General features: G+C 39.1%; 1 protein-coding gene across 1 annotated transcript in view; it reads left to right on the top strand.

Moving 5' to 3' along the window:
* TUSC3 (tumor suppressor candidate 3) overlaps positions 1–13,863 on the top strand; it is a 598,639-nt gene that overhangs the window by 333,026 nt on the left and 251,750 nt on the right. The window lies entirely within an intron of this gene.

Below are 13,863 nucleotides of genomic sequence, written 5' to 3'. Positions count from 1 at the left end.
TATATATATATATATATATATGTGTGTGTGTGTACTTATTTACTGATATTGAGCATACTTCCCTTTTAAAATGATGCTGAGTATTTATACATTTGCAGTGAGCTCACTGTGCTGTATAATGATGTGAATTTCTATACACTATACCCTGCTGTGTATAATTGTGATCTATACACTATTAATGAACACCCTGCCGCTGCCGTGTATAATGCTGATGAGTATAGATTGTATAGATTGACTGCTATGGACCCCCTAGTACTTGGGCCCTGGTGCCACTGTAACTGCTGCACCAATTGTAGTTCTGCCCCTTATAGCAATAGAGACTAAGGCCCCAAAATATTTTAACATATTTACCTGCTGCTCTTTCATATGCAAGATTGAAGAATTTTGAGTAATGTCACCATTTTAAGTTGGGAACATGTTTCATAGTTTGTGATTTTATTATACCAGGATACCCAGTGTTAACACGAGCAGCCAAGAAATCATGTTGAGAGCAGGACAAAATAGGTTTTTGGTTGGTCCATTTGAAGAGAAGTCCAAAGAATTTGTCTAAGTATTTTTGATTGCTTGAAATGCCATTAATTTGGTCACTGCAAATTGTTGGTAAAGTTAATTTATTTAAAAGCATTTGGAACTACACGATGACTGGATTTTCTAGGATGGATTGGGTTCAAATTTCGAAATCCCTTTAAAAACCACACAAGAAACGTCATAGTACATTCTTAATGGATTCTAATAGAACCCAATATTTATTGTATTTTAAATCCAATGCACTATATGAGTAAAGAATCCATATTTCAAAACTGAATTGGATCAATAATTCCTTCTAACCCTAGAACCATAGATTTTAATAATTCTTAGACTCTATTTGTCCAGATAAGATCGCAGCCTTTTCCTATTGCTCTTGCAATTTATTTGGTCCATACTGCTCTGCTATCAAAAATTTAGATATAAGGAATTTATGTAGCTCGTTATCTGGACAAAGAGCGCTACAGAATTTTGTGGTGCTATACAAATAAATAATAATAATGACCAGAGAATTAGCCTTATCCAAACACAATATGCAGTTCAGACTGGGCAGAAGTATGGTTAGCAAATGAATCCTTTACAAGTGCTGTCTGACATTCTCCAGGTCCAGGTTTTAGTACACAAGTACCATTATATGCTTTTTCTGACAGATGAGGTTCCTAAATTATAGACTGCAAATTGAAGAATATTCATTTTCCCAAAGGAAAAAAAATGTGTGTGAAGAACTGGACTAATAATCATTCCTGTTTGTCAGATTGCAAATAAAACATTTGAAACTAAATCATCTGTTAGTTTACTCACATACACCAGAATTTTACCTAATATAAACCTTGGGTATAAACAAGATCTTCTGACCATGATAGTGTTTGCACACGGTAGCATATAGAAGTACATACAGGGTTGGGTAACAGCAGATACAAACCTCTATTGTGCTGGGAGCTACGATTTTCAAGCCTAGTAACTTTTAAAAGGAGAGCTCTTATTTGTATGAGACAGCAAATGTCAATAATTTTGACGACTTTTTTATGTCCCATGTCAATTTATGTGGGGTTTTAATCTCTCAGTTTTCCTCTAAAAAAGAGGGATCCATTTACAAGCTGTATCTTTTGTATGGCTTAAATTGCTTCATGCAGAGCTTCCTCGTCTAAGTCAGTTGTTCTTCCTTGTATGATATTAATTACTGTAGCTTTGCATGACATCCAGCTACTTATAATCACAAATAATTTCAGAGGTGACATTTGTTCATTACTCGTTAAGACTTCTGCAAGCTGCCGAAGTTTCATCCGGAAAATCATGCAGAGATACAGCAACAGGCAGCACAACGCCCTATAAAGGCCCAGATATTTGTACTTCACTGTGTAATACCAGCACACGCTAATGTGCGCTGGTATTACAAGTACACAGCAATGCTCACATTCGCATTGCTGGGAAGCATTGCACTCACGAGCATGCACTTTCATAGGCTTCTATGGGAGCCTCGTTCTGATGCCGTCATGCAGTAATATATTGCACTGGGCTTATCTCTCCTCCAGCCCCTGTGAAGTTTGCACTACAATTTCTCTCCAAGATGGAGAATCCTTTGAACATCAGGCCCTAAGTCACAACATGGATGTATTTAAGGCTATACTATATACCATAGGCCTCATGAAGAAGAGATTTTTTTTTTCAAATGGAAGAAGGAAGCAGTGTTTTGGAATGCATAGGGTTATTTATTGACTTTAATTCTTGAAGAGGATAAAGTAGAAATAATTTGATGCTTGGAATTTAAATATTCAAAACTCCTTGGGCAAGATTACAAGTCGCACTGCAAATCATTTGCGAAAACACTGCACACGTTATGGCTTTTTCGCATTTGGGGTTGCTATTACAAGTTGCAAAATAACTTATTTTGGGCACGTGTTAAGCCGCGTAATCAAAACAGCCAAATTGCATTCACGTATTCCCCATAGTCAATGGTGAAGGCAAATAGAAGAAAACCCCCCCACTAAAACACTAATATGTTGCGCAAAGCCCATGATGATTCTACTCGAAAAGTGTACATGAAAATGCAAATGTTTCATATTGCAAGAATGTTTTGTAACTGAATATGTTCTATTTATTTCTAAATAAATATCTCTCTATATATGTGATGATTTATAGCAAGATATGTATATGAATATACAGTCATGGCCAAAAATATTGGCACCCCTGCATTTCTGTTAGATAATGCACCACTTCGCCCAGAAAATTGTTGCAATTACAAATGTTTAGGCATTCTCATGTTTATTTTTTTTTTTGTACTTTTATGACATAAAAAAGCGAAATCTGACACATTCCATGCAAAACTCCAAAAAATGGACTGATCAAAATTATTGGCACCCTCAAATTAATATTTGGTAGCACACCCCTTGGAAAAAATAACTGAAATCGATCGCTTTCTGTAACCATTAATGAGTTTTATACACCTCTCTACTGGAATTTTGGACCACTCTTCTTTTGTGAACTGCTCCAGGTCTCTCAGTTTGGAAGGGTTCCTTTTTCCAACTACTGCTTTGAAATCTCTCTACAGGTGCTCTATGGGATTGAGATCTGGACTCATTGCTGGCCAGTTCAGTACTCTCCAGCGCTTTGTCTTAAACCATTTCTGGGTGCTTTTTAATGTGTGCTTTGAATCATTGTCCTGCTGTAAGACCCATGACCTCTAACGGAGACCCAACTTTCTGACACTGTGCCCTACATTGCACCACAGAATTATTTGGTAGTCTTCATATTTTATAATGCCATGCACACAGTCAAGACATCCAGTGCCTGAAGCAGCAAAGCAACCCCAAAATATCAGTGATCCTCCACCATGTTTGACTGTATTCTTTTCTTTAAAAGCCTCATTTCTTTTTCTGAAAACAGTAGAATGATGGGCTTTACCAAAAAGCTGCAATTTTGTTTCGTCTGTCCAAAGCACATTCTACCAAATTGATTTTGGCTTCCTCAGGTAAGTTTTGACAAACTTCAATCTGGCTTTATTATGTTTTTGTGTCAGCAGTGGGGTCCTCCTGGGTCTCCTAACATAGCGTACCTTTTCATTCAGATGGCGACGTATAGTGCGAGCTGACAGTTCTACCCTGTGCCTGAAGGTCAGCTTGAATTTGCCTGGAAGTTGATCGAGGTTCTTTATCCACCATTCGAACAATCCTATGTTGCAATCTTTGATATTTTTTTCCTCTTTCGTCCACGTCCAGGGAGATTAGCTAAAGTGCTATGGGTTGTAAACACAGGAACATTAAGATCTCTGGAAATGGACTTGTAACCTTGAGATTGTCCATGCTTTCCCACAATTTTTGTTCTCAAATCCTCAGACAATTCTTTGCTGCTCTTTCTCTTCTTAATGATCAGTATGGCACACAGAGACACACAACAGAAAGTTTAGGTCAAATTTTCACCATTTTAACTGGTTGCCGGTATGATTTCTATATTGTCAGCACCTGTTAATTGATACAGGTGCGTTTAATTACAAATTACAGTAGCATCACAAACTTGGAATGCAATTATTTCTTACAATTTTAAGAAGGTGCCAATAAATTTGTCCAGTCTATTTTTGGAGTTTTGCGTGGACTGTGTCAGATTTGGCTTTTTTTCTCCACTTTTGTGTGTCATACCAACACAAACAAAATAAATAAACATGAGAATGCCTAAACATTTGTTATTGCAACAATTTTCTGGGTGAAGTGGTGCAATATCTGACAGAAATGCAGGGGTGCCAATATTTTTGTCCATGACTGTATATATGTCTTGATATCTCGAGATCTATATGTGAATATCTCTTTGAAAATCCCTCTGAGATATTGTTTAATGTGCATAAGATTGTAATGTAAAATATTTTCATTATCTCCATTGTTAAACATATCTCTTTACATATAAATCCATGTTTCTCTATGTATGTGTATGTATGTTAATGTAAAATCCCTTCGTCATGCTTCGTTACTTTTTTTTTCTAACACCCGAGATCTTCTATCTTTGAGCCCTTAATTTTTTGTGTGCAATATTTTTTTTAAATAATTTTTATTAGACAGTGTTAATATGAGTGTAACTGTACTTTGTAAAGTATTTTTGAAGTATTTTGTGAAACTTTTTTGTTGCGCAACTGTTAACTACAGCTCTCAGAGTGTGGAAAGATTGTTGCGTAAAAAGGAGAATGCGTGTGCACAATCGTTATTTTTCAAGACTTGTAATAGCTGCACAATGGAAAATGGAAAAAAACTCATAACACACAACTTGTAATCTTGCCCCCTATTTGGAATCTGCCAATAAGAACTTAGTAAAATATCAGTATGATAAAAAACGCTGCTTGGAAAATTCACATAGAATATTTGGGAAACAAGATATAGTGTTATTCAGTGATATGCACCATCTAGTAGATATATATAGATAAATCAAGAGGATGTTCACTTTTGAAATATTGCTATGCATGTATGTATGTATATGTGCATGTATGTATGTGTGTATATATATATAGACACACTCTAAAATCCTGCAACCAAAAAATGAGGAAAAATATTAAAAAGTAGAAAAAAATCTTTATTCAAAAGTATCAAAAAAACATAAAAACATAAGGATCCATATTACAGGCCTATAACTCAGTTAGAGCACATTGCCAAACATGTTTTGGGCTATGGGGCTGATTTATCAATGTCTGGCGGACATTATACGCTGTAGCGTATCATGTGTCAGCATTTAACATTGCACAAGCAGTTCTGGTGAACTGCTTGTGCAATGGCGCCCCCTGCAGGTTTGCGGCCAATTGGCCGCTGACAGGGGTTGTCAATCAACCCGATCGTATGCGATCGGGCGGATTGAAGTCCGCAGCCTCTTATCGCTGCTTCTTAACTCCTGTTTCCGGCAAGCCTAAAGACTTGCGCGGAAACAGGGGTATTTGGCCCCATTCGGGCCATGATAAATCGGCCCCTATGTCTTAGCCCTTGTTCACTGGAATAACAAGTGCTCTAACCCCATTGCATTATTTAAAGACATAATTGATTAATGAGACTGTACAGCTGTTACATTTTTAACCCGTGAGATCAAGGATCCTATCCATACATTATCTATTCCAAAAAATGAATTACATGTACATTTAAACTCAAAATAACTAATTCTTTATAATTTCTTAGATGTTTCATAAAATAAACAACCATAAATGGAAAAAAAGAGGGGAAGGGGAAAGGGGAGGGGGAGGAAATATCTACCCCTAAAGTTCTCCAGTAACTATACAAATATAAGGATGATTTCAAACATTGATATATAATTATTTTAATAGTTGGACTAAATAAAAAATACACATACATATCATATACTTTCCTTTTTAGAGACTAATCTACTTCTGCGTACTCAATAGAACAAATTGACATCTAATAGAATTAAGACCAAAGGTCCCTCTGGTCTAAAAGCCTTTCCCTATCTCCTCCTCCCATTTTTCAAGGAAAATGGTCTATTCATTGCACCAGCAGAAGAGAGTCATCTGAGTCATGTTCCTGCCTAAAATGCTTTGGCTAAAGGTGTAGTACTGTCTGGGTTTCCTATATCTCTCAAATATTGCAGTACTCTGCCACGTAGGGCACGTTTAGTGCGCCATATATATTGTTTAGTACACCCTTGACATGTTAGTAAGTAAATGGCATGAGTGGTATTACATGTTATACTGAAGTGTATGTTGTATTCTTGTCTTGTAGTATATGAAACAAATTTGTCACCCTGTTTAATGTGCGTCCAAGTTTTGCAGACCCTTACATTGCATTTAATGCAGCTAATCCTTCTAGAAAGCCAAGAACGATTTTTAGTTTGAGGTAACATTTGAGGTAACATTGAGTGAGACAATGTATTTCTCAAAGTTTTTGCCTTACGTGCAGAAAACTTGCAACCGTCAGCAATAATATATATATATATATATATATATATATGTGTATATATATATATATATATATATATATATATATATACATATATATATATATTTGACATCCTTTTTAAAAATAGGTATGGAATTATGTACAATGCAACATATTTTAGTTTAGTCCTGATTGTAACTTGTGCCAAAAATATGTCTATTGTTTCTCCTTTATGTGCATTGTTTTTTATTTTTATGAAATAAATCTTTTTAGTTCATCTACTCTAGATTTAGTCTCTTTTAGAAGATCGGCATCGTACCCACAAGCCTCCAATCTCTGATTTGTATTTTTCTCATGTAATTGATATTTGTGTTCCAATGAACAGTTACGCTTAGTCCTAATAAGTTGGCCATAAGGTATTGACTTTATAGTGTGCTTGGCGTGACAAGACGTAGAGTGTAAAATCGTGTAACACTCATATATATATATATATATATATATATATATATATATATATATATATGTATATATATATAGTACAGATGTGCTTTATTTAGCAAAAAAATGTGACGTTTCGGGGATCAATCACCCCTTCATCAGTAAAGGTCTGATGAAGGAGTGATTGATCCCCGAAACGTCACATTTTTTTGCTAAATAAAGCACATTTTTAAAAAACCAGAGAGTGCAAGCTTCATCTGTACTGTATTAATTCGTGCCTGCACCCTGGTAGATGCTTTTTAAGTGAGAGCGCGCTTTCCTTACTGTATTATATATATATATATATTAAAACAAAAAAGCACTCCAGGCTTCTTCAATCACGATAACCCAGGGTGCTGCAACAAGTCTTAATATTGAGCAAAAAAAGCGCACTCCAATGGGGATTATTTTGCGAATAATAACTTTAATGTGAACGTTTTCAGACCAAAAGGTTCGCCCTCCGAAAACGTCTATATTAAAGTGACTATTCGCAAAATAATCCCCATTGGAGTGCGCTTTTTTTGCTCAATATATACATATAAATATATATATTTCTCCTGTTAAGTGTGGTCAGTCCACGGGTCATCATTACTTCTGGGATATTAACTCCTCCCCAACAGGAAGTGCAAGAGGATTCACCCAGCAGAGCTGCTATATAGCTCCTCCCCTCTACGTCACCTCCAGTCATTCTCTTGCACCCAACGAATAGATAGGATGTGTGAGAGGACTGTGGTGATTATACTTAGTTTCATACCTTCAATCAAAAGTTTGTTATTTTATAATAGCACCGGAGTGTGTTATTCCTTCTCTGGTAGAATTTGAAGAAGAATCTACCTGAGTTTTTTCTATGATTTTAGCCGGCGTAGTTAAGATCATATTGCTGTTTCTCGGCCATCTGAGGAGAGGTAAACTTCAGATCAGGGGACAGCGGGCAGATTAATCTGCAAAGAGGTATGTAGCAGCTTATTATTTTCTGACAATGGAATTGATGAGAAAATTCTGCCATACCGATATAATGTAAACTCAGCCTTAAATGCAGTAGCAGCAACTGGTATCAGGCTGTCATGTATGTATATTTTACACTTCAGTATTCTGGGGAATGGCACTTCACTGGAATTATACTGTATGCATAAGACTTTAGCCTAATTTGCAGGGACTAGCAACAGGCTTTTTAATAACACTTAATTTATTTAATGTTAAACGTTTTTTGCTGGCATGTAAAATCGTTTAATTTTCTGAGGTACTCGGTGAAAAAATGTTTTGGGCACTATTTTTTTCCACTTGGCAGTCGTTTTATTTAATTTATGACAGTTTACTGATCTCTCTCACTGTTGTGTGTGAGGGGGAGGGGCCTTTTTTGGCGCTTTTGCTACGCATCAAAAAATTCAGTCAGAAGTTTATTGTCTTCCCTGCATGATCCGGTTCATCTCTACAGAACTCAGGGGTCTTCAAAACTTGTTTTGAGGGAGGTAATCACTCACAGCAGAGCTGTGAGATTGTAGTTGACTGTGATAAAAAAACGTTTATTTCTGTATTTTTTTTCTGCTATCAGGGTTAGTTATCCTTTGCTAATGGGAGCAATCCTTTGCTAAAATTGTGTTTTTTTACAAAGATTTGATGCTATAACTTTTCAGTTTATTAATTTTCAACTGTCATAACTTGTTCTGTGCTTCTTATAGGCACAGTACGTTTTCATATTATAGTAAATTACTTGAAAAGTATTTCCAAGTTGCTAGTTTATTTGCTAGTGTGTTAAACATGTCTGATTCAGAGGAAGATATCTGTGTTATATGTGCTAAAGCCAAAGTGGAGCCCAATAGAAATTTATGTACTAACTGCATTGATGCTACTTTAAATAAAGGTCAATCTGTACAAATTGAACATATTTCACCAAACAACGAGGGGAGAGTTATGCCGACTAACTCGCCTCACGTGTCAGTACCTGTATCTCCCGCTCGGGAGGTGCGTGATATTGTAGCGCCGAGTACATCTGGGCGGCCATTACAAATCACATTACAGGATATGGCTACTGTTATGACTGAAGTTTTGGCTAAATTACCAGAACTAAGAGGTAAGCGTGATCACTCTGGGGTGAGAACAGAGTGCGCTGATAATATTTGGGCCATGTCAGACACTGCGTCACAATTTGCAGAACATGAGGACGGAGAGCTTCATTCTGCGGGTGACGGTTCTGATCCAAACAAATTGGATTCAGATATTTCAAATTTTAAATTTAAGCTGGAAAACCTCCGTGTATTACTAGGGGAGGTGTTAGCGGCTCTGAATGATTGTAACACAGTTGCAATACCAGAGAAAATGTGTAGGTTGGATAAATATTTTGGGGTACCGTCGAGTACTGACGTTTTTCCTATACCTAAGAGACTTACTGAAATTGTTACTAAGGAGTGGGATAGACCCGGTGTGCCGTTCTCACCCCCTCCGATATTTAGAAAGATGTTTCCAATAGACGCCACCACACGGGACTTATGGCAAACGGTCCCTAAGGTGGAGGGAGCAGTTTCTACTTTAGCTAAGCGTACCACTATCCCGGTGGAGGATAGCTGTGCCTTTTCAGATCCAATGGATAAAAAGTTAGAGGGTTACCTTAAGAAAATGTTTGTTCAACAAGGTTTTATATTGCAACCTCTTGCATGCATTGCGCCTGTCACGGCTGCAGCAGCATTTTGGTTTGAGTCTCTGGAAGAGACACTTGAATCAGCTCCATTAGATGAGATTACACACAAGCTTAAAGCCCTTAAGTTAGCTAACTCATTTATTTCGGATGCCGTAGTACATTTAACTAAACTTACGGCTAAGAATTCCGGATTCGCCATTCAGGCGCGCAGAGCACTGTGGCTAAAATCCTGGTCAGCTGACGTTACTTCTAAATCTAAATTGCTTAATATACCTTTCAAAGGGCAGACCTTATTCGGGCCCGGGTTGAAAGAAATTATCGCTGACATTACAGGAGGTAAAGGCCATGCCCTGCCTCAAGACAGAGCCAAACCTAAGGCTAGACAGTCTAATTTTCGTTCCTTTCGTAATTTCAAAGTAGGAGCAGCATCAACTTCCTCTGCACCAAAACAGGAAGGAGCTGTTGCTCGCTACAGACAAGGCTGGAGACCTAACCAGTCCTGGAACAAGGGCAAGCAGGCCAGGAAACCTGCTGCTGCCCCTAAGACAGCATGAATTGAGGGCCCCCGATCCGGGAACGGATCTAGTGGGGGGCAGACTTTCTCTCTTCGCCCAGGCTTGGGCAAGAGATGTCCAGGATCCCTGGGCGTTAGAGATCATATCTCAGGGATACCTTCTGGACTTCAAATCCTCTCCCCCAAGAGGGAGATTTCATCTGTCAAGGTTGTCAACAAACCAAATAAAGAAAGAGGCGTTTCTATGCTGCGTACAAGATCTTTTATTAATGGGAGTGATCAATCCGGTTCCGCGGTCGGAACAAGGACAAGGGTTTTACTCAAATCTGTTTGTGGTTCCCAAAAAAGAGGGAACTTTCAGGCCAATCTTGGATTTAAAGATCCTAAACAAATTCCTAAGAGTTCAATCGTTCAAAATGGAAACTATTCGGACAATTTTACCCATGATCCAAAAGGGTCAGTACATGACCACAGTGGATTTAAAGGATGCTTACCTTCACATGCCGATTCACAAAGATCATTACCGGTATCTAAGGTTTGCCTTTCTAGACAGGCATTACCAGTTTGTAGCTCTTCCATTCGGATTGGCTACGGCTCCAAGAATCTTCACAAAGGTTCTGGGTGTTCTTCTGGCGGTACTAAGACCGCGAGGAATTTCGGTAGCTCCGTACCTAGACGACATTCTGATACAAGCTTCAAGCTTTCAAACTGCCAAGTCTCATACAGAGTTAGTACTGGCATTTCTAAGGTCGCATGGATGGAAGGTGAACGAAAAGAAGAGTTCTCTCTTTCCACTCACAAGAGTTCCCTTCTTGGGGACTCTTATAGATTCTGTAGAAATGAAGATTTACCTGACAGAAGACAGGTTAACAAAGCTTCAAAATGCATGCCGTGTCCTTCATTCCATTCAACACCCGTCAATAGCTCAATGCATGGAGGTGATCGGCTTAATGGTAGCGGCAATGGACATAGTACCCTTTGCACGCCTACATCTCAGACCGCTGCAATTGTGCATGCTAAGTCAGTGGAATGGGGATTACTCAGACTTGTCCCCTTCTCTGAATCTGGATCAAGAGACCAGAAATTCTCTTCTATGGTGGCTTTCTCGGCCACATCTGTCCAGGGGGATGCCATTCAGCAGGCCGGACTGGACTATTGTAACAACAGACGCCAGCCTACTAGGTTGGGGCGCCGTCTGGAATTCTCTGAAGGCTCAGGGACAATGGAATCAGGAGGAGAGTCTCCTACCAATAAACATTCTGGAATTGAGAGCAGTTCTCAATGCCCTTCTGGCTTGGCCCCAGTTAACAACTCGGGGGTTCATCAGGTTTCAGTCGGACAACATCACGACTGTAGCCTACATCAACCATCAGGGAGGGACAAGAAGCTCCCTAGCAATGATGGAAGTATCAAAGATAATTCGCTGGGCAGAGTCTCACTCTTGCCACCTGTCAGCAATCCACATCCCGGGAGTGGAAAACTGGGAGGCGGATTTCTTAAGTCGTCAGACTTTTCATCCGGGGGAGTGGGAACTTCATCCGGAGGTCTTTGCCCAAATACTTCGACGTTGGGGCAAACCAGAGATAGATCTCATGGTGTCTCGACAGAACGCCAAGCTTCCTCGTTACGGGTCCAGATCCAGGGATCCGGGAGCGGTTCTGATAGATGCTTTGACAGCACCTTGGACCTTCGGGATGGCTTATGTGTTTCCACCCTTCCCGATGCTTCCTCGATTGATTGCCAGAATCAAACAGGAGAGAGCATCAGTGATTCTAATAGCGCCTGCATGGCCACGCAGGACTTGGTATGCAGATCTAGTGGACATGTCATCCTGTCCACCTTGGTCTCTACCTCTGAAACAGGACCTTCTGATCCAGGGTCCCTTCAAACATCAAAATCTAATTTCTCTGAAGCTGACTGCTTGGAAATTGAACGTTTGATTTTATCAAAACGTGGTTTTTCTGAGTCAGTTATTGATACCTTAATACAGGCTAGGAAGCCTGTTACCAGAAAGATTTACCATAAGATATGGCGCAAATACTTATATTGGTGCGAATCCAAGAGTTACTCATGGAGTAAGGTTAGGATTCCGAGGATATTGTCTTTTCTACAAGAAGGTTTAGAGAAGGGTTTATCTGCTAGTTCCTTAAAGGGACAGATTTCAGCTCTGTCCATTCTTTTACTCAAACGTCTGTCAGAAGTTCCGGACGTTCAAGCTTTTTGTCAGGCTTTAGCTAGGATCAAGCCTGTGTTTAAAACTGTTGCTCCACCATGGAGTTTGAACTTAGTTCTTAATGTTTTACAGGGTGTTCCATTTGAACCCCTTCATTCCATAGATATCAAGCTGTTATCTTGGAAAGTTCTGTTTTTAGTGGCGATTTCCTCGGCTCGAAGAGTCTCTGAGTTATCTGCCTTACATTGTGATTCTCCTTATCTGATTTTTCATTCAGACAAGGTAGTTCTGCGTACTAAACCTGGGTTCCTACCTAAGGTGGTCACTAACAGGAATATCAATCAAGAGATTGTGGTTCCATCTTTGTGTCCTAATCCTTCTTCGAAGAAGGAACGTCTGCTACACAATCTAGATGTAGTCCGTGCCCTGAAATTTTATCTACAGGCAACTAAGGATTTTCGACAAACGTCTTCCCTGTTTGTCGTTTATTCTGGTCAGAGGAGAGGTCAAAAAGCTTCGGCTACCTCTCTCTCTTTTTGGCTTCGTAGCATAATACGGTTAGCCTATGAGACTGCTGGACAGCAGCCTCCTGAAAGAATTACAGCACATTCTACTAGAGCTGTGGCTTCCACTTGGGCCTTTAAGAATGAGGCTTCTGTTGAACAGATTTGCAAGGCTGCAACTTGGTCTTCTCTTCATACTTTTTCCAAATTTTACAAATTTGACACTTTTGCTTCTTCGGAGGCTGTTTTTGGGAGAAAGGTTCTTCAGGCAGTGGTTCCTTCCGTATAAAGAGCCTGCCTGTCCCTCCCGTCATCCGTGTACTTTAGCTTTGGTATTGGTATCCCAGAAGTAATGATGACCCGTGGACTGACCACACTTAACAGGAGAAAACAAAATTTATGCTTACCTGATAAATTCCTTTCTCCTGTAGTGTGGTCAGTCCACGGCCCGCCCTGTTTTTTATGGCAGGTAAAAAAATTTTTGAATTATACTCCAGTCACCACTACACCCTTTGGCTTCTCCTTTCTCGTTGGTCCTTGGTCGAATGACTGGAGGTGACGTAGAGGGGAGGAGCTATATAGCAGCTCTGCTGGGTGAATCCTCTTGCACTTCCTGTTGGGGAGGAGTTAATATCCCAGAAGTAATGATGACCCGTGGACTGACCACACTACAGGAGAAAGGAATTTATCAGGTAAGCATAAATTTTGTTATATATACAGTATATATATATATATATATATATACATATATATATATATATATATATATATATTTATATACACACTTACAGGCCACTTTATTAGGTACACCTTGCTTGTACTGGGTTGGACCCCCTTTTGCCTTCAGAACTGCCTTAATTCTTTGTGGTATAGATTCAAGGTGTTGGAAACATTCCTTAGACATTTTGGTTTATATTGAAAGTTGCTGCAGATTTGTCGACTGCACATCCATGATGCAAATCTCCTGTTCCACCACATCCCAAAGGTGCTTTATTGGATTGATATCTGGTGACTGCGGGGACCATTGAAGTACAGTGAACTCATTGTCATGGTCCAGAAACCAGTTTGAGATGATTTAAGCTTTGTGACATGGTGCATTATCCTGCTGGAAGTAGCCATCAGAAGATGGGTACACTTTAGTCATAAAGGGATGGACATGGTCAGCAACAATATTCAGGTAG

Source organism: Bombina bombina, chromosome 2, assembly GCF_027579735.1.
Source record: "Bombina bombina isolate aBomBom1 chromosome 2, aBomBom1.pri, whole genome shotgun sequence".
NCBI lineage: Eukaryota > Metazoa > Chordata > Amphibia > Anura > Bombinatoridae > Bombina > Bombina bombina.
This window is presented reverse-complemented; position numbering and strand designations above follow the sequence as displayed.